The 19,901-nt window shown below is 40.7% G+C and overlaps 1 protein-coding gene across 1 annotated transcript in view; it reads right to left on the bottom strand.

Moving 5' to 3' along the window:
* Positions 1 to 19,901, bottom strand: part of LOC115628170 (tribbles) — a 71,373-nt gene that overhangs the window by 29,130 nt on the left and 22,342 nt on the right. The gene's annotated exons all lie outside the window — the stretch shown is intronic.

Raw genomic sequence — 19,901 nt, 5'->3', positions numbered from 1 at the left:
CATCAGAATCGTGCCTTATGCGTGTTTGTGTACTTGTACATATGTATGTATGTGTGCATTGGGCCTGGTTATATGGCTATAACTTTTTTTCCGATCATTCTATCATAATGAAACTTGGTATACGGATATATAATCACTAACCTATTGTGACTACCAAATTTTAGTTCAAAATTCCAATTACGGGAGTTATAGAAAATCTTGAATAGGTGGGGGGGGGGAAGTGGGGGGGGGGTGGGGTGGATCAGAAAAAATAAACAAACTCGATCAGCCTAGGGCTTATAGGAACCTTGATACCAATTTTGGTTATCCTAGCTCTTGTACTTACTGACATCCTTGCGCTCATACAGACAGACGGACGGACAGACAGACGGACATTGCTATATCGAATCGTCTTGTCATCCTGATCAAAAATATATATACTTTGTGGGGTCTGCCACGCCTCTTTCTGCCTGTTACATACATGCGCACAAAACTAGTATACCCTTTCACCCTTTGGGTACAGGGTATAAAAAATGACTAATATTATAGATGGATATTGGTGTTGGCAGTGCTTGGAAATCGAGAAGTTTTTAAAAGAATCTAATAGCAAAGGTAATCTTGCAGCTGCAGTCTTATTTGTGTAAGTGTATTTTTATACGCTGTACATGAAATGTACAGAAGTATATTAGGTTTGCGGGAGCTGAAAAATGTAACAGGCAGAAGGAGGCGTGGCAGACCCCACAAAGTATATATATTCTTGATCAGCATGACGAGACGAGTCGCTCTAGCCCTGTCTGTCTGTCTGTCCGTCTGTCCGTCCGTATGAACACCTGGATCTCAGAGACTATAAGAGATAGAGACAAAGATGCGTTATGTGTGTATTCTATACGAGTTTGTTTTGTTTTTTTGATTTTCCCCCACATCCCCCCTATGGGGGTTTTCCCGATTTTCCATTCGTATAATCGCCTATATCTCGGAGACTATAAGACCTAGGAACACCAAATTTTAGTCCCAGATGCCTTATGTGAATACGCAGAAAATGTATATTTTGGAATTTCCCTCCCTCCCCCCTCTCCGATGCACATCGTAACTCCCGTAATTCCTGGAATTTCGCACTAAAATTTTGGAAATACGCCCAGTTGGTTATTATGTGTCCGTGTGTCAAGTTTCACTATGATAGACCGATTTAACAAGAAGTTATAGGCATAAATATATTTGCTGCTGCAGCGCTGCTCAAGCGCGGCTCAAGCGCTGCCCGCGGCTGTTGTTGATGTTGCAGTTTGGTGGACTGCGAAAATGCTTACACAGACACGAATAGATGCGCATAGGCATACATACACTCACACAGACGCAATTGCTATGTAAATGTGCAATTATAAAACCTTTACGTGAGTTCGAATACCGAGAGAGATAAAATCGATCAAATTTTATTTTTATTTTCTTAATTTTTTTTATTTTCTATAATTATTGTAAAGAGAGTATTTCAAAATCGGGACACCCGACTTTAGGTTTTTTACTTGTTTCATTATATGTATGTACATACAGCAGGTCTTGCCCGTCTTTATTGGGCTAAGTAAAATGTGCTTATAATTAAAAGTTTACTTACTATATGATATTCTTCTTTCGACGGTCTCTAAAGTTTTTTAAAGAATTCATTCGTCGAATCTTTCAAAAATCAAATATGGTACAATAAGTACTATGTACATATGTATGGTTATACGTAAATACATAGTGCATATGTACATATGTATCTCGCTACGCACCGGGCGGACTGCCAGTCCAAACTTAACTGTGTGCTTCCTCAGCACGTTGTACGCGTCGAGTTATCCCCGAAAAGTCCGACGCGGGACAAATAAATCGGGACGTCCGGCCAAAATTGGAGCGTTCGGAAACGCTGATATGTACATACATTTAAATTTTTCTTGCAGGCGTTATCCGCCTATATTCATACATACATATATAAGTATGTATTAAATTTTTTAATTCAACACTAATTTGTGTCTTCAATTCCAAATATGATTGTTGTGAATGTAAAAGGTGTGTTTCTGCTTTTGTAAATCGCATGTGTCGGATGCTCTATGTGATAGAGCATCAAAACTATCGATAGTTGAATCCGTCGATACAATCAATAATTCCATCGAAGTTTGAATTGAAATTAACAGAAAATTTAAATAATAACATCTTATAATTTATTTAGATCAATTCGAACACATCATATACAAACATACATATGTACACATCTATGTATGTATGTATGTTCATTCGTCTTGCACTGACAGAGCAAGAAATGTTAATTAATTAAACTGTTTGATATTTTATATTGTTGGTTCTGCCTGCATTTGTAAAATGCATATTTTGAAAATCCTTGAACGCAAAGTTGTAGACTTAGTTAAGTAGATTACATTACCCAAATTTTACCTCGATCGGACGAAAGTCATAACACAAACTTTTCATTTGAAAAAGTGAATACATAATAAAACCCCAATAAATCAAGCTCCAACACACATTTGCAGTTTTTTGCATTCTTTTATAGATTATAAAAACCAAATTTGAAGTTGATTGGTGGAATGCTGAAGATTTTTCAAACAAACTTTGGAGCTCGTTTTCCCTACTTTGGAGCTCGAATTTTCAAAAAGTGCGCACCTACACTATGATAGAATACTTGCCCCAAATTTCAGCTTTGTAGCTCTTACCGTTTGGGCTGTGGGCTGTTGACGCGGTTTCCTCTTATGTCCCAAAAAAGCACCAAAATTTCAGTCTCCAAGAAAATATTTAATAAACCAAGTATGCAACTTTTTTTAGAAACCAAGTTTTAAGTCGAGTTGAAAAATGCGGAATTTTCAAACAAACTTTGGAGCTCGTTTTCGCCCCTTTGGGCTCGAATTCGAAGCATCGTCAGGTAGGAAAAAGAGTTTGGACACCGCATTGACCTTCTACATCAGCTCAGACTTTCGACCATTTTCAGTAGTTGAAAACAAAGGTCCGTCATTTCATCGGCAAGCTTGATCCACTCCACGAGTTACCTTCTCGTTTAAAATTGACAAATGTGTGTGTGCCAAATCTCTTTAATGAGATGAAATCTAAATTGCACGTAGTTTTGGAAAATGTAGAGCATTGTGCTGTGACAACTGATTGCTGGACGTCACGAGCTAACGAAAGTTATATTACGGTCACTTGCCATTTCATAACGACAAACTTTGAGTTACGCACAGCAGTTTTGTCAACCAAAAAACTGCTTGATGAAACGAACCACTCAGCAGAGAGCATATCGAGTTACTGCATGGCGAGTTTTTGACAAAGTAACAGCCATTGTGACAGATAACGCCACGAATATGATAAAAGCATGTGTGATCCTGCAAAAAAGACATTTGCCATGCATTGCGCACTCAATTAACTTGACCGTACAAGACTGCCTATCTCAAGACAAAATTAAAACTATAATGGGAAAGTACAAGAGTATAGTGTCTTTTTTTAAGAACAGCTCTGTAGCTTATGCCAAATTTAAAGAAGCGCAATGCCCTTACAGCTTAAAACAGGAATGCCCAACTAGATGGAATAGTGCTTTTTACATGGTGGAACTCATTTTACTAACAAATGTTGCCATTGGAAAAGTACTTCTCAATACCCCAAAAGCATTATTGCCTTTAACTGCCGATGAGGTTTTAGTCCTGGAGGAATTAAACCAGGTTCTTTCACCGTTTGAACACGCAACGATGTACACTTCATCCAGCTCTTCAGTGACAGCCTCTATGATTATACCGGTAGTTTGTGGACTGTTACACAATTTGGAAAACATTAAAGGCAATCTGAAAACTGTTGAAGGCGGTGAGGCATGCAAATGCTTAATGGGAGGCGTTAGGCAAAGATTATTAGCATATGAGAAGCGAACAGTCACACGAGTGTCAACGCTACTAGATCCTCGTTTTAAAAAGGAAGGTTTATTGTCCACATTTTATACTCAGAAAAATTCTGGAAAATGAGCTCTCATCACTCAACAACGCCTTGATTAGATTTTCGCCTCCATCTGGACTAAGCCTGCCAACACCAATATTCACAACACAGCCACAACCGCAGCCACTTTTAAAATTTTTGGAAATGAACAAATCGCTTAGAATTCGTAATTCTCGCGTTGACTCCACTTTGACTCTTCGTCAGTACATGGATAATTTGGATTCAAGGATTCAAGATTAATGGAAGGTAAGACTTTATATAACAATATCGACTTTGATAAGTTCATAATGATTAAATGTTTTATTTACAAAACTCAAATGATAAGTCCCTTAAGACATGTATATACAAGTACCTCTGCGTTCCTGCAACGTCCACTGAAAGTGAGCGCATGTTCAGCAAAGCCGCACATATAGTTAGCGAAAAAATGAGTTCGCTTAAATCTAAGCATCTAGACATTTTTATTAACAAAAATGAGTGGATATCAAATAATTAGTCATGAATTATTTTTTTTTTTTGTTATGCTTTTCATTTTGTTATACTCTTTCAATTTATGAAAATATTGTTTTTTGTTGAAATCGTTCGTATTATATAAGAAAACTTAACTTTATGAATAAGATGACAATACAAAATGAAGTGCCCTATTTATAAGGATCAACAATCAATTCAATCTGAAATTAGTCATTAACTATAATTTTGTATGTTATACTTTCTCTTGTTTTTAGTTTATTGTTTGGAGTTATGAAAATATCGTTTGTTTTAAAACCTTTTGTATCTTTATAAATAACAGAAATCAAAACGAAGTGCCCTATGTTGTATATTAATTTTTGTTTGAAAATTTGTTAGTGGAATTTCGATGCATCGATACATCGAAGTTCTTCCCCCCAAAAAATCGAAACATCAATGTTTCCCCAGCTCTACTGACATGTTGGTAGAGCTGTAAGAAACCTCGATTTTTACACATCTTCAATGTTTCGATGATGATTTTTTCCAGACGTATTTGTGAACGCATCTGCGATAAACGATGTTTAGACAAAAATATCGACACTTTAAAATTTATATTTCTACAAGGAGTTCAGGAGTAACGGACCCTGGTACGAGACTCATAAGGACACATATTTAACCTATTTATTTGAAGAAATAAAAAACCTAAATATATAGAACGCCAAATTAAGTATAGTCTTTTTATACCCTATCCATGAAATTTACAAGAGTGTATTAGGTTTGCGCGAGCTAAAAAATGTAACAGGCAGAAGGAGGCGTGGCAGACCCCACAAAGTATTTATATTCTTGATCAGCATGACAAGACGAGTCGTTCTAGCCCTGTCTGTCAGTCTGTGCGTATGAACACCTGGGACTATAAGAGCTAGGCACCAGATTTTGCACAAAGATGCCTTATGTGTGTACGCTATACGAATTTGTTTTATTATTTTTGATTTTCCCATCACTTCCCCCCTGGGGTTTTTTTCCGATTTTCCATTCGTATAATCGCCTATATCTCAGACACTATTAGAGCTAGGGTTTCCAAATTTTAGTCCCAGATGTCTTATGTGAAAATGAAAATGTGTACTTTCTAATTTCCCTCCCTCCGTCAATCACTGATTAATTCCATAACTCCCGTATTTCTTGGAATTTTTGACTCATATTCGGCAAATACCTACAGTTAGTGATTATATCTGTATGCTTAGCTTCATAATGATAGGCCGATTTGACAGGAAGTTATAGCCATATATAGATCTATGGCCAAGCAGTGCCCGCAGCTGTTGTTGTTGTTACTGCTTTACACAAACACACAGATGCACGCATAATTATTCTACACATATGTACAAAGTATTTCAAAGTTGGGATAACCGACTTTAACTTCTCTACTTGTTTTATTTATTATTTTGTGTTACTAGGCACCTTTCGGTACGAAGAATTTTTTGACCGTAGAAGGAAATCGGCATCACCGATTTTTGTCGTCTTTTTATACGGCGGATATTAGTATTTTTCTTTGAACTGTGCAATTACAGTATTGCTCCTTAAGTATGTATGTACAGGGTGCACCATCTTTTATGTCGGTATGCAAACATTGAATATCCTTGAAAATAAACAACCGATTTTCAAGTATGGGATATCTTTATTTAATTTGGTTCTGTACAATTTCTTGAACTGAGGTTTTCAACACCGGTCTACTCAAGTCAATCCGTTCACTAATGACAAAGTTATTCAATATCTACATACCGACATAAAAGATGGCGCACCCTGTATCTACACCAGTATTGCCAGTATCGCCACAAAATATGGACAAGAGAACATTAAAAAAGAGGAAAAAAGGGAAAGGAAAATTTAAAAAGGACAGAAAACTAGGACAGCTAGTGTTTTCATATTAATATTGAATTTATTATTTGGAATGCATCGTTACATCAAATTATTCCAATATTACCGTATTACCATGCATCGCACCGACGTAACCCGAAACTAGTAAATATTGTAAATTAATTAAATACTTATCTAAGTGTAGTAATATCTAAATGTTAGATATTAACGACAATAGAGTTGATGTTTCCTCTTTACGTTGAGCACTATAGTAAATTATAGCAATACCTGGAAATATTCTACCCAAAGGGTGAAAGGGTATACTAGTACATATACATACAGAAGGAGGCGTGGCAGACGCCCAAACGTGTCTGTAAAGGCATTTTACGTACATATGTAGTTTTAAATAGTCATAAGTATTTAAGAGAATTATAATTGAAATCAACGTATCGTCTTAAGAGAAAAGGTGTTGTACACTCCAGCTGCCTGGGAGCAGCATAATTGTAATTGCCGCTCTTATGTTTGTGCTTACACTTGTAATATTGGGCTGTGTATACACGTAATTATTCTTGAGCCAATAAATCTTGCATAGAAAGACTGAAGTCTTTCTTTTTTGTATGAAGTTTTTGTGAACCATATGATTTTGCCATACCGGCAAGTTACCTGCTTAAAGCCGTACATTTTGGTACCTCGGGTGGACATTGGTGTCTACTCCTACGTTCGACTTTGCGACAAGCTACATCGTTTTAACAACTTGGGTCATCGATCTGCGCGAGATTGTTGGCGGATTCCTCCTAGATAATTGAACGTTTGGCTTACGTTTCCAACCGTTGAATTGCCACAATTTTCAGGGAAGTTTACATCAGGTAACGAGTGCGAAAAATAAATTGCGGACACATTTGTCGACTTGCGTGTATATTTAAACGCCATGTTTGTGACATATATATACATACAAGTGCATAAATATATGTACACATATAAATTTGTGCAGTTCACTAACAAATTTAGTTTCTACTCATATTTTGGCCCTCTAAGACGACACACCAAGTTCTGTTCAGTTTGGGCCACTAATTCATATAGCTGCCATATAACCGATATGGCCGACTTTTACTAACTTTGGTATTTTTTTGCCGTAACAAAACAGGCATTGGCCTATAATTCTCTCCAGTGCATTATATTTCAGTTTACAAAAAAAGTTTATTTTATTTCTTTAATATTCCACCCTCCCCTCTGTTTCATATACAGCATATTGTCAATACTGCCCACATTTCGAAAGCTACATAAACAATCTAGCTTTGTTGATGAAATTTAACATCGAAATCGATCAATTTATAGAAAAGTTATTAGCGTAACAATTTCAGTCCAGTACTATGCCTACAAACTGCAGCATCAAGTTCGCTCTTCTTCTTCCTTTTGCTTCCGCTAGGGATGCATATTATTAAGTGCCGGAAGTTTGTGTGGGTACAGGAATTTTTAATCAATACTTAAAATGACTATCAACTTCTACAACCATGTTAAAAGCAAAACAATTCGTGGGTTTTTTTAAAATTTCTATAGAGTTTCATTACAACTCGGCTTGTGGTTTTTAATATAATTGGCGAAGGCTTTTACTTTTTCCGATATCAACATAGTATTATGTTCATCTACGATTTTTAGTTTAATTTTCTGCAATATATACTGCTTAAATACGTTTTCTGAGTCTATGTTGGTGCTCTAAATGTCAATAATTTCTGTGTACTTTTGTTAAGACATTGACATTGTTAGCTCCACGCTCTGACGCGCCCTGCGAAAGTAATACTCCACAAAACACTATTACTTTTGTTATACACTCCTGCTAAATAGACACACACAAAATACTGGATAACACGAACACACATACATTGACGTCACGATATGGCTTAGAAATTGATGCTACATACCTTGATCTTTGCTTTCCATACTTATACTTTTATTTTTAAACAAATAGAACCACTTTCATGATAAGCGAAAGTTGGCAAAAAGTTTCCTCCAATTTGCAAATGCCAGGGCTGTCACCAATCAGCTAAGTTCATGAACTTGCCAAATGAACAGGGTTGCAATAAAGCTCAAAAAAAAGTTGTGTTCTGTGGTCAAGCCGTTGCTAGCGGTCGCTGTACATAGGTACATACTTCGGTACAAGTGCAGTAGGAAAACAAGTTAAAAAGCTAAAGTCGGGAGTCTCGACATTGAAATACTCTGTACATATATTTATAATAATTATAGAAATTAAAAAAATTGAGAAAATTAAAAAAAAACTGCTGATCGATTTTACCTCTCTCGGTATTCGAACTCACGTAAAGGGTGTATAATTGCACATATACAAAGCAATTGCGTCTGTTTGAGTGTATGTATACCTATGCGCATCTATTCGTGTCTGTGTAAACAAGTTTGCAGTCAACCAAAGCACCAGCATCAACAACAGCTACGGGCAGCGGTTGAGCAGCGCTTGGGCAGAAAATATATTTATGGCTATAACTTCCTGCTAAATCGGTCTATCATGACGAAACTTGGCATACGGACACATAATTAATAACTGGGGGTATTTGCAAAATTTGAGTTAGAATTTCCAAGAATTACGAGAGTTAGAAAAAATTGCAATTTGCATGGGAGAGGGGGTGGGAGGGAAATTCCAAAGTACACATTTTTTGCATATTGACAAATGCATCTTGAACTAAAATGTGGTTTTCCTAGGTCTTATAGTCTCCGAAATATAGGCGATTATACGAATGGAATATCGGGAACACCCCCATAGGGGAGAAGTGGGGGAGAAAATCAAAAAAATAAAACAAACTTGCACAGCGTACACACATAAGGCATCTTTGTGCAAAATTTGGTGTCTCTATCTCTTATAGTGTCTGAGATCCAGGTGTTCATACGGACGGACAGACAGACATAGATCGACTAGTCTTGTCATGCTGATCAAGAATATATATACTTTTTGGGGTCTGCCATGCCTCCTTCTGCCGCACCTGTACCCACCCTGCCTGTATCTAACGTAAAATTTCACGTGGATACCCTGACATACGTAAACAAACGTAATGCGGGAAAACGTAAACGGATCAACACGGATACGAACGTCAAAAAATGTCGGATAACTGCATGGGATTTAGCCGTGTTTGGGCTATTCCAGGACTCATGTAAGTCTCTCCCTACTGATGCTACTTTAATGTAACAATAACGCGCGGTGCATCCGATAATACAAAAGAAGCCGGTGTATAGTATGTACACGTGCATATATACAAGGTGTGTTCAAAAGTAAACATTACTTAAAAAAAAAAACTGAACAAATGGTTTTTTCGGCAAAATCAATTTATTTTATGTGTGTTTAAAATGTGATTTTTGGTCAAATAATCGGTTACAAGCAATTTGTGCGGAACAAACCGTGCACACACCTTTCGTAAGCCCAAATGTTCGGTCAAAATGCGATAAATCGATGTTTTGAAGATGTTCAATTCCATTTCCATCAATTTCAATGATTATTTCGGCTGATTTTTGATGAATTCACGCACGGATTCGATGGAATTTTCGGTGATCACGAATTTTGATTGGCCCACATGTTGATCGTCATTTATGTCCTCACGACCACTTTGAAAACGTTGAAACCACTCGTTCACTCTACTACGGGATAGGCAATAATCGCCATAAACTTGTTCCATCAATTGAAACGTTTCGGTAAAAGTTTTACCAATTTTAAAACAAAATTTAATGTTGGCTCTTTATTCGAAGCTCATTTTCGCACCGATAACACAAACATACTGACACTTAAAACGCAATAACTTCACTTCCAATCGATGAAATGTCATGAAATTCTCACTGGATCAATCGGACAATCGATAAAGATAGCAGATTCTAACGCACCAGTCGACATATAGATAGCGCCACCAGGGGGCGCTAGATTCCAAAAGTCCTATTTACTTTGGAACACTCAATGTATATGGACGTTTAATGTAGGATTGTGTTCATGTAACATATAAATAACAACATAACAAATGTAACGACGACAATATGTCGGGTGCAAAATTCGTGAACACATAATTTATAATTACAATTATAAAGGTAATTGAACATGTGTTAAAGGGAAATTTCGAGATAGACCTGTACTGCCCTCAATCGCTATCATACGAACAAAGTGTATACATATATGTATGTTTTTTTTTTTTTTTTTTTTTTTTTTTTTTTGATTAACAGTTGATTTAAATTTGCAATCTGTCCTAACGGACAATCAGCAAATTATACTGGAGGAACATTGGCATTATGATTTTGTATTATGTGTGGCTTTGTGGAGAGATGGATTGAAAAGTTTAGATTGTGCGATGAGGAAGGTCAAGCGGGTGGTATCTTCTCAGACGACGGGTGGAGTTGCTGTTGTTAAGCAGGTTAAAGGCGAGGGGATTGGTGTGTCTGTCCAGTCGCTCTATGTGGGCTCTGCTCAGCCTGGTAATCTCCTCGTGAACCCAAGGGACACCGAGTTCGTTCTGAATCTCCACGGTTGAGTGGAATGGGTGCGCATTGGAGATGGTTCTGAGCGCTTTGTTTTGAAATTTTTGAATGATATTACAGTTGGTTCGGCAGGCAGTGCCCCAGATCGGAATCCCATAGGTCCACATGGGTTTCATTATAGCCTTATAAATTAATAGCTTGAAGCGCAGCCTCAGGGTGGACTTTTTGCCAACAAGCCAGAGATGCTTTTTCAGCCTTTCGTTCAGCTGTGACCTTTTGTTGAGTAGGTGAGGTCTCCAGGTTAGTCGTCTGTCTAGCACCAGACCCAAATACTTGGCTGTATCGCTGCTAGGGATGGTTGAGCCGTCCAGTTGAACCGGGGAGCAGTCTTCACTTCTTAGGGCAAAAGTGGTTTGAGTGGACTTCTCGGGGTTGACCAACAAATTCCATCTCCTTAGCCAGACGTTAGTGGAGTCAAGCTGCATTTGGAGGATGGGAGAGGCAGTCTGTGACGAAACATCATTTGCCAAGAAGGCCGTGTCGTCAGCATAGGTGGCAGTCAGTAGTCTTCTATCCGATATGATAGGCATGTCAGCGGTATATAGAGTATAGAGGACTGGGGCCAGTATGCTGCCCTGAGGAACTCCGGCTCTAATGTCTCTAATGGCGGAGCCTTCATCTCTGCACTTCACGAAGAACATTCTTCCCTCGACGTAAGATTTTAGAAATAAGTAGTATGGTGCAGGTAGGGCAATCTTCAGCTTGTAGTGCAGTCCAGTGTGCCATACTCTGTCAAAGACTTGCTTGACGTCCAGGAAGACTGCCGAGCAATATTTCTTTTCCTCGAATGCATCCAGAATGTTTGCAACAATCCTATGGCATTGTTCAGGTGTGCCATGACATTCTCTGAAGCCAAACTGGTGATCCGGGATCAAATTGGCCTCCTCAAGGATTGCTCGGACTCTGCGCAAAAATAATCTTTCAACTACTTTGGAGAGAACCGCCAATAAGCTAATCGGGCGATATGAAGTAAGATTAGCTGCAGGTTTCCCAGGTTTTTGAATTACGATTATTTCAGCGCATTTCCACTGGGTGGGGAAGTGTCCTAGTTGAAAACATTTGTTTGTGATTTTGAGAAGGAGCTGGATTCCATTCGGTGGCAGTGCTTTAATGGCTGGTACATCGATACCATCGTATCCTGGGGATTTTGACGCCTTGAGCTTTCCGATTTCGCAGATTAATTCATCTGGCTCGACAGCGGGGATAGGGAGCGCCATTTGGCAGGGCACGTCCAGGAATTCAGCCGTCTCGTTTGCTTCCTGTTGAGAGCATCTTGAGAAAGGTGAGAATGCGTCAAACAGATAATCGGCAAAGGCTGTTGCCCTTTCGCTGTCAGAACGACACCAGGCTCCGTTGGCGTTCTTAACTGGCTCCTTCCTTCTTATAGGTCTTTTGAAGCTCTTGGTCAGTCGCCACAGGTTGTGTTGAGGGTCGCCTAGCTCCAGGTCTTCAAGAAACTGATCCAGGGATTGCTTTCGAAGATTATATAACAGCTCTTTGAGTGCTTTGGCCGCTCTGTTGAACACAGTTTTGTCTCTGGGGTTGCGAGAATTATGCCACAGTCGGCGTAGACGTCTTTTCTCAGCAACCAAGGCTGCAACTTCGGGAGACCAAAGGTGGACATCTCTATGGGCGACGCTATAGAAGGGTCTGCTTGGGGGTGTGGCATGCGACACAGCGTTGTGGATTTGAACGTTGAGATGTTCTACAACTTCATCCAAGTCGTCTCCAGTTGCAATCTCAACCATTGGGTCCAAATTGCTCTGCAGCCAGTGCTGATAGCGATCGATATTGGTGTTACGCCTAAACAATCCGCTCCTTGCCGAATTGGTGCTGGCTGGTATGTTTACCAGGATCTTGACAGCGCAGTGGTCAGAACACAGCTCTAACACGTTGCTGGTGACGAACTTATGCCTTGCGATCCCTTTAGACACCGCAATATCCAGCACGTCGGGAATCTTGTTGCTGTCAGTGGGCCAGTAAGTAGGGTCACCGGTGGAATGCCAGTCGAGTCTGGAATCAGTTATACACTTGTAGAGGGCTCTGCCTTTGGGGTTGATAGTGCGGGAACCCCACCATATGTGTTTGGCGTTAAAGTCACCTCCAGCAATAAACCGTGACCCAAGGTTGTCCAACAGACCATGGAATAGAGCATGCCCTACAAGGTGTCGTGGTGGACAGTACACGGCCGCAATTGTTGTGTCTCCAGTTAGACTGAGTACTCTTATCTTGGCACACTGTGCCCATGGCTCCTGGTATGCCGGGAGTTCGATATATTTAATCCCGCTCCTGATGATTACAGCCGCTCCGCCTCGGGCATTGCCGCTGGGATGGTTCACGGCTATGACATCATAGCCGCTAATGGTGAAGAAGGATCTGGGGGAGAAGTGAGTTTCCGAGACGAGGAGTATGTCAACGTGATTTGTCTTGAGGTAATGTTCGACCTCGGGCCTGCTCTTGCACAGACCGTTCGCGTTCCATATAATTATATGGAGATTTAATTGCATTGCTTCGCCAAGAGTGACGTGAGCAATTGCATCATGGCAGCAAATTGATCAAGCATTTTCTCCATCATGGCTTCCAGACGGTCCATTCTGGAGTTTATTGCATTCGGGGCAGAGGGAGTGGTATCAGACTGATGCGGGGGTTGTTGGGATCCACGTAGCGTACTGGCGAAACTAATGCCAGGAAGAACTGTGGATGTCACGCGGCTTGAGGTCGGTAACAAGGGCCTTGGTTTAGGTGAATGGAGCTGCTTGGCCTTCTGATACACCTTACAGGCTTTACAGTGGGCGCAACAGGCGGGAATCTCTTTGGATTTGGTGCACTCGATAGAGCTGTGGTCTTCGCCGCACTTAACGCATTTAGGTGGAAGCCGGCATCGATAGCACTGCATGATATCCTTGGATTTCAGTGGTGGTTCAATCGTGACAACACACCTACATAGCCGTTTTATACCAAAGGCGTCCTTGTTGTTGCTGGCGAGTTCCAAGTTCACGAAGAGCATAGACAACGGCAAATTGTTGCTACGGCTGACAGCGTTTTTGATCTCACGGCCTCGAACCGTGTGTCCATGTTCTGCTAAGGCTTCCTTAATGTCATCTATGTCAGTGGAGTGATGCAGTCCTTTGGCAACTATCCTATAGGCACGCTCATCCTTAGCCTGGAAACTCTGGTAACTGATGTCGTTCGTATTGAGGTAGCTTTTAAGCTTTGAGAAGCTCTCCTTATCAACAAGATTGACCCTGACGCGACCGTCTCTGCCAGCCTTATAGTCAAAGTTCACTTTTCCAATGGCCAGATCAACGTCCGTTATGAATTCCTTGATGTCGCCGACATCAGGAATGAAAATCGGTCGTGGCTTGATTATCCTCTCTGGGGCAGTAGGGGCGTCCTGAAAATTATCGGCTTCGTCGTCTTCTTCTCCTTCTCCATCGCTTCCATCGGAGAGCGCAGCGAATCTGTTAGCATTATTGAATTTGCTATTAGTGGCTTTGGGATTATTGCTCTGCGAGGCTTTGCGAGGAGGGGTTTTGCGAAGAGGGGCTTTGTGTTTTATCTCCCTTGGCTCCAAGCCGGACGAGCTTGCTTCACCATCGCTCGAGCCATCTAGCTGTACCTTAGGAGACACATTTGACACCTTTGCCTGCTTCGCTGATGGGACTCCACTAGGATTGAAGTTTCCTCTTGGTAGAAGCTTCGGTGGCGTTAGCTGCCACTTTGGTTTATGTGGGGCTGGTGGGACCATAGTGCCTGTTGGGGCCGCTATGGCGACAACAACAACGAACTATTGCAGTTATGAGCGAGTGAAAACTTGAACTAGGTATCTGGATTTTTGAAGACGCACTAGACGCGTTTATATTAAGAAATGAAATATAAAATATTTTTACGGAACGCACAATAAAAATACGACTTCTCACTTTGACGTTTATGTATGTGAATATCTTTTCTGGTGCCCTACTTAGACCTAACAGAGCTCTGGAGGTTTACGGCTGCATGTTGATTAATTACATATTCTTACTACTTTTTTCTTTAACAGGGAACTTCAAACTTTAGGTGCCTATATATATTTATCATTAGTGTTATTATAAACCTTTTTTTTCCTTTTTCTTTTTTCTTGTTTTGAAACGCCAAGCTCTGTTCCGGTGCCGCTTTCTGCCTTGTTTGGGGACGCGTGGGACCCTGCAGGTGAATTTGATACAAAAAACACCTGGAACGGCGCGTGACCAAGGAACGGACTCGCCGGCTTTTTATAAACTCCGCTATTGGCGTTGCCGGCGCTACCGGTGGGGCTGCCGTTTATGGTGACTGCCTATGCACTGCTGTTGCCTCGATGGTGACGCAGCGATGCCGTTGCTGCTGATGATGCTGCCGTTTGTGCGGCCGTTGGGGGTATAGCTATTGCTGCTACTGGCGCTTCCGGTACTAAAGCTGATAGTACTGCTTTGCTGGTGTTGCGTTGACAGTATTCCCACGTGGGTAGCTTCTTCGATGCTTGTTACCTTTCGTTGCTACTGCCTTTCGGCGCGGTGAAAACTAACCGCGGCTGCTTTTGGCGCGCTGACTGGCACCTTGTTCAGGGAACGGGTATAGTCTTCGACCCCGTGTTTACTTACCACTGCTGGGTCTTAGCAAACTGTTCTTTATTATAGTTTTTAATTACACTTCTTTCGTTTCTTTTTTCTTTTCCCGGTACTCACTTTCTTTTTCCTGCTTCTGACGTTTTATTGTGGTTCTAAAACCTTTTTTTTTTTTGTGTAATTCCAGGTATCCCAATTCATGGGGCCGAATGCTCTTTCCGAATGGCGTGTTGCGGCTTGCCTTTTATAGGCCGTATGTCGTGTCTCTGCGGATTCCTTTATCCTTACGCATCCGTTCATCGCGGCCTTGACGTTTCCCTATTTTGGGGCGCCATCGGACAGCAACTCTGCGCCTGTGAAACCGCAGTTGGCACCTCGGTTCCCCACGCGGTACCGCCAGGCGGCGCTGCTGCAACTTTTTAAAAGTTTCACGCCTTCATGTAGCGTTGCCACTTCGATTTTTGTCCGTACTCAGCCCGATGAAACATGCGTCTGGTATTTCTGGTCGCAATTTATGGAGTCTTCATCCTCTTGGCCGAGTGTAGCGAGCCCTCTAGCAAGCACTGATGTCTCGGAGGAATACCCCTCTAGGATACCCTCCTCTTCTTCGGACGCAACTTCCGTGTCTGGAAGAACTGGTTCCGCATCCATAAGTTCGGCAGCGTCTTGAATGATGGTCTTGCCATTCGCTGCGTCGGATTGGTAGACCTGTATTCGGCCGACCGCTTGTCAGGGCAGGCAATACTCTTGATTCTGCCCTGGTGCCAGCCTGCATCATTGCAGATCAGTGGCGGTCCTCCGTTTGTGGCCAGATCCATCAAAAAGGCTCCCATCCTGTTGACGGTCAAGTATACGACCGATTGAAATGAGGGATTTGTGGTCCCGTATGGCTTATGGTAAGTACCGGTCTCAGTGTTTGTTTTGATATTTTTTTTTTTTGGTTAGTTTCATTGTTTTTATTACCACGAGTAGACGGGAAGGGTTGGGTCACCCGTGGCATAGCCCGTGTTCCACGAGAAGCCTGGTTAAAAGTGGAGGTCTACAGGTATCCAGAGTTCGCCTTAGTAGAGACTGAGCACCCCCTCAGCGACGCATCCAACAGCCTAAGCTGTTCCATTTTGGATTGGGGAAAATTTTATATAGTTCATCCCTCGCCCGACTACCATTAGTCAGCATCACCTGGCAGAGACATGACCGTGCCAGGGGTCTGCTTTCAGCCGCTCTCGCAAAAAGAGTATAGTCGCACTACCAGTGGTGTGTCACAATTACGGCGCGTATCATCTGGCTTGATGGTTACACGTGGTCCCCTTGTGATACCCTTGTGATAGCCCTTCAGAAAAAAATATAATTGCATATGTTATCTACATTAGTATTGAAAATATCGTTTGTTAAAAAAAATTTTAATTTTAATTTTTTGAAACTCTTCCTGTAAATTATGCTTCACGGAGCACCTGTGTCTTGCTTCATTGGCGTTTGAGCTCTCCCAATGTTCACAATTATGTATTTGCTGCCCGATTGGTTGACTGTATTAATTGAATTTGTCGGCCGTACTATTTGGATTGTCTCATCTGAATCTGTTGTATCGGAGATCTACTTGGTATTGGACTTACATACCCTGCTTATTTGCAAAACTTTTCCGCGCATGAAGCATTTACCATTTTTGAATTTGCACTCTTTACGAAGATGCTGGTCTCCACAGCCGTAGCCATTATTACCTTGCTTCATGTTCTTTTCTGGTTTCTTGCGCGTTAGTACAAATCCCAGTTTGCACGAAAATTTCATCCATGACTTAGTGTTCTCTTTAACCACACCATTCTCAGAAATATGCGGCTTCATACATGTCCGCGAATGTAGCTGTCTGCATGGCGATCACCTAATCGCAGGTATTGCGACTTGTCATCCTAAACAGCATTTGTTCTATTAACATTCTATCGAAGAAGAGCCCGTACTCACTAAATGTTGCTGCTTGTTTTAGGCGAAGAACGAATTTTCCAAGTGATTGCTCTGGCTTCTGAGGTAGTTGTCGAAATTACGCTTCCCATTGAAGTAATAAATTATCACTTTTTTGTATCTCATCGGGCCGGTTCTGACTTATTAAAATACGTAGCGCAGTATTTAATTCTGCACCCATATGCACCCGTGTGTTTTAGTGGTGCTATTCAGGAGGTACCTTATTCAGTTGTAAGACCCAGTCAAGTCGTGTGAAGTAGTCTTGTACTGTAGAATCCTATCCGCTTTTGTAGTGTGACATTGCAAATTACAGTATTTTTGTTGAAGAAGTTGCATTTTGGGTCATTGCAATTGACCCTGTTGCACTGCTGCCCAAATGGCGCTTGCCAGTAAACTGATTGTCTTATTCAGTTGCTCGTTAGTTATACTCATCATTAACCACTTCTGACACCACTATTATGTCAATATATAAGTACAGAAAAGTTAGAGATGATATTTCCAACATTCGATAAATATATATACATTCTTTCACGTTAATCTGAGTAAGAGCAGGCTAGGGATGTAAGTCGAAGGAAAATCATCGTTGTTGATGTACATCGATGTCTCTTTATCAAACACCGATGCATCGATGTTTTAAAAAATTCACTTTCCATAGAAAACAAGAAAAGAATGCTATAGTCGAGCGTGCTCAACTTTGAAATACCCTGTACCTCCCACCAAAAAGGAAAATATACAAAAACAAATTTTAAATTAATTTAAAAAAAATTATATTAATTAAATTATTTAATTAAATTCAATACAAATTATTCAATACCTATATATACAAAAGTGGAGACATGTTCTTGTACAGTTTCAACAAAAATGAATTTACATCAGCAACGCGTCTGTGCGTGTTTATATGCGTCTATGTATGCAGCACAAACTTGAACCAAAGCAGCAACAACAACAGCTGGGGGCAGCGCTGCGGGTAGAGCTCCAGGCAGCGATTTTATTTATGACTATAACTTTCTTCAGAATTGACCTATCATGGCAAACGGACACATAAGCACTAACTGGAAGTAACTACCAAAACTGATTTCAAAATTACAAGAATTACGGGAGTTAAGGAAAAAACACGAATTGCGGGGGAGTGGGGGAGAAATTAGAATAAAAAAAACAAACTTGACCTGTCAAGTTTGGTCATTCTAGTTCTTGCACCTTCTGAGATCCTTACGCTCATATAGACGGATGGACGGACAGACTTATCGACTTGTCTTGTCATCCTGATCAATCTCTATATATATACAAGGTGCAATTCAAAGGAAACAGGACATTTGAATCTAGCGCCCCCTGGTGGCGCTATCTATATGTCGACTGGTGCGTTAGAATCTGGTATCTTTATTGATTGTCCGATTGATCCAGTGAGAATTTTATGACATTTCATCGATTGGAAGTGAAGTTATTGCGTTTTAAGTGTCAGTATGTTTGTGTTATCTGTGCGAAAATGAGCTTCGAACAAAGAGCCAACATTAAATTTTGTTTTAAAATTGGTAAAACTTTTACCGAAACGTTGATGGAACAAGTTTATGGCGATGATTGCCTATCCCGTAGCAGAGTGCACGAGTGGTTTCAACATTTTCAAAGTGGTCGTGAGGACATAAATGACGGTCAACATGTGGGCCAATCAAAATTCTTGATCACCGAAAATATTATCGAAGCTGCGCGTGAAATCGTCAAAAATCAGCCGAAATCATCATTAAAATTGATGGAAATGGAATTGAACATCTCCAAAACATCGATTTATCGCATTTTGACCGAACATTTGGGCTTACGAAAGGTGTGTGCACGGTTTGTTCCGCACAAATTGACTGACGACCAAAAATTGCTCAAAAATCAACCGATTGTGACCGATTATTTGACCAAAAATCACATTTTAACCATTAACCACTCGCCGTATTCACCTGATATGGCACCGTGCGACTTCTACCTTTTCGGAAAACTACATTTGGCCATGAAAGGAAACCGCTATGCTGACGCTGATGCCATCCAACAGGCGGCGACCGCCATCCTCAACGCTATACCGACAAATGACCTAAAAAAGTCGTTCGATCACCTTCTTGAACGTGCAAAACGTTGTATTCAGGCGTTATAAAGGCGATCAATAAATTTTTCAAAAAAAAAATATATTTTTCGTTTTTTAATAAAAGTCCTGGAACTTTTGAATTGCACCTTGTAAAACAGTTTGTCCTGACTGACTGACTGATTGGCAATCAACGCACAGCCCAAACGGTAAGAGCTAGGAAGCTGAAATCTTATAATGAAAGTGAGCACTAAGCAGGGGTTTCGGAAAATTCGAGCTTCAAAGGGGGGAAAACGAGCTCCAACGTTTGTATGAAAAATCTACAATTTTTATCCGATTAACTTCAAACTTAGTTTGTATACTCTCACAAAGAATTCAAAAAAAACTGCGGCGTGAATAATAATGATTTACCGGTGGAAAATTCGGTAAACGAAAAGCTATTTGCAATCAACGCACAGCCCAAACGGTTAGAGGTAGGAGGCTGAAAATTAGACACATGTTGTCTTCAGTGGTGTAGGTGAGCACTAAGAAGCGGTTTTGTCAGCTCATCTGCCGACTCTTTGTTTATA

This window comes from Scaptodrosophila lebanonensis, unplaced genomic scaffold (assembly GCF_003285725.1).
Source record: "Scaptodrosophila lebanonensis strain 11010-0011.00,11010-0021.00 unplaced genomic scaffold, SlebRS2 tig00000110-arrow-arrow-pilon, whole genome shotgun sequence".
Classification (NCBI taxonomy): Eukaryota; Metazoa; Arthropoda; class Insecta; order Diptera; family Drosophilidae; genus Scaptodrosophila; species Scaptodrosophila lebanonensis.
Note: the sequence above shows the minus strand (reverse complement) of the source record. Positions and strands in the feature narration are given on the sequence as shown.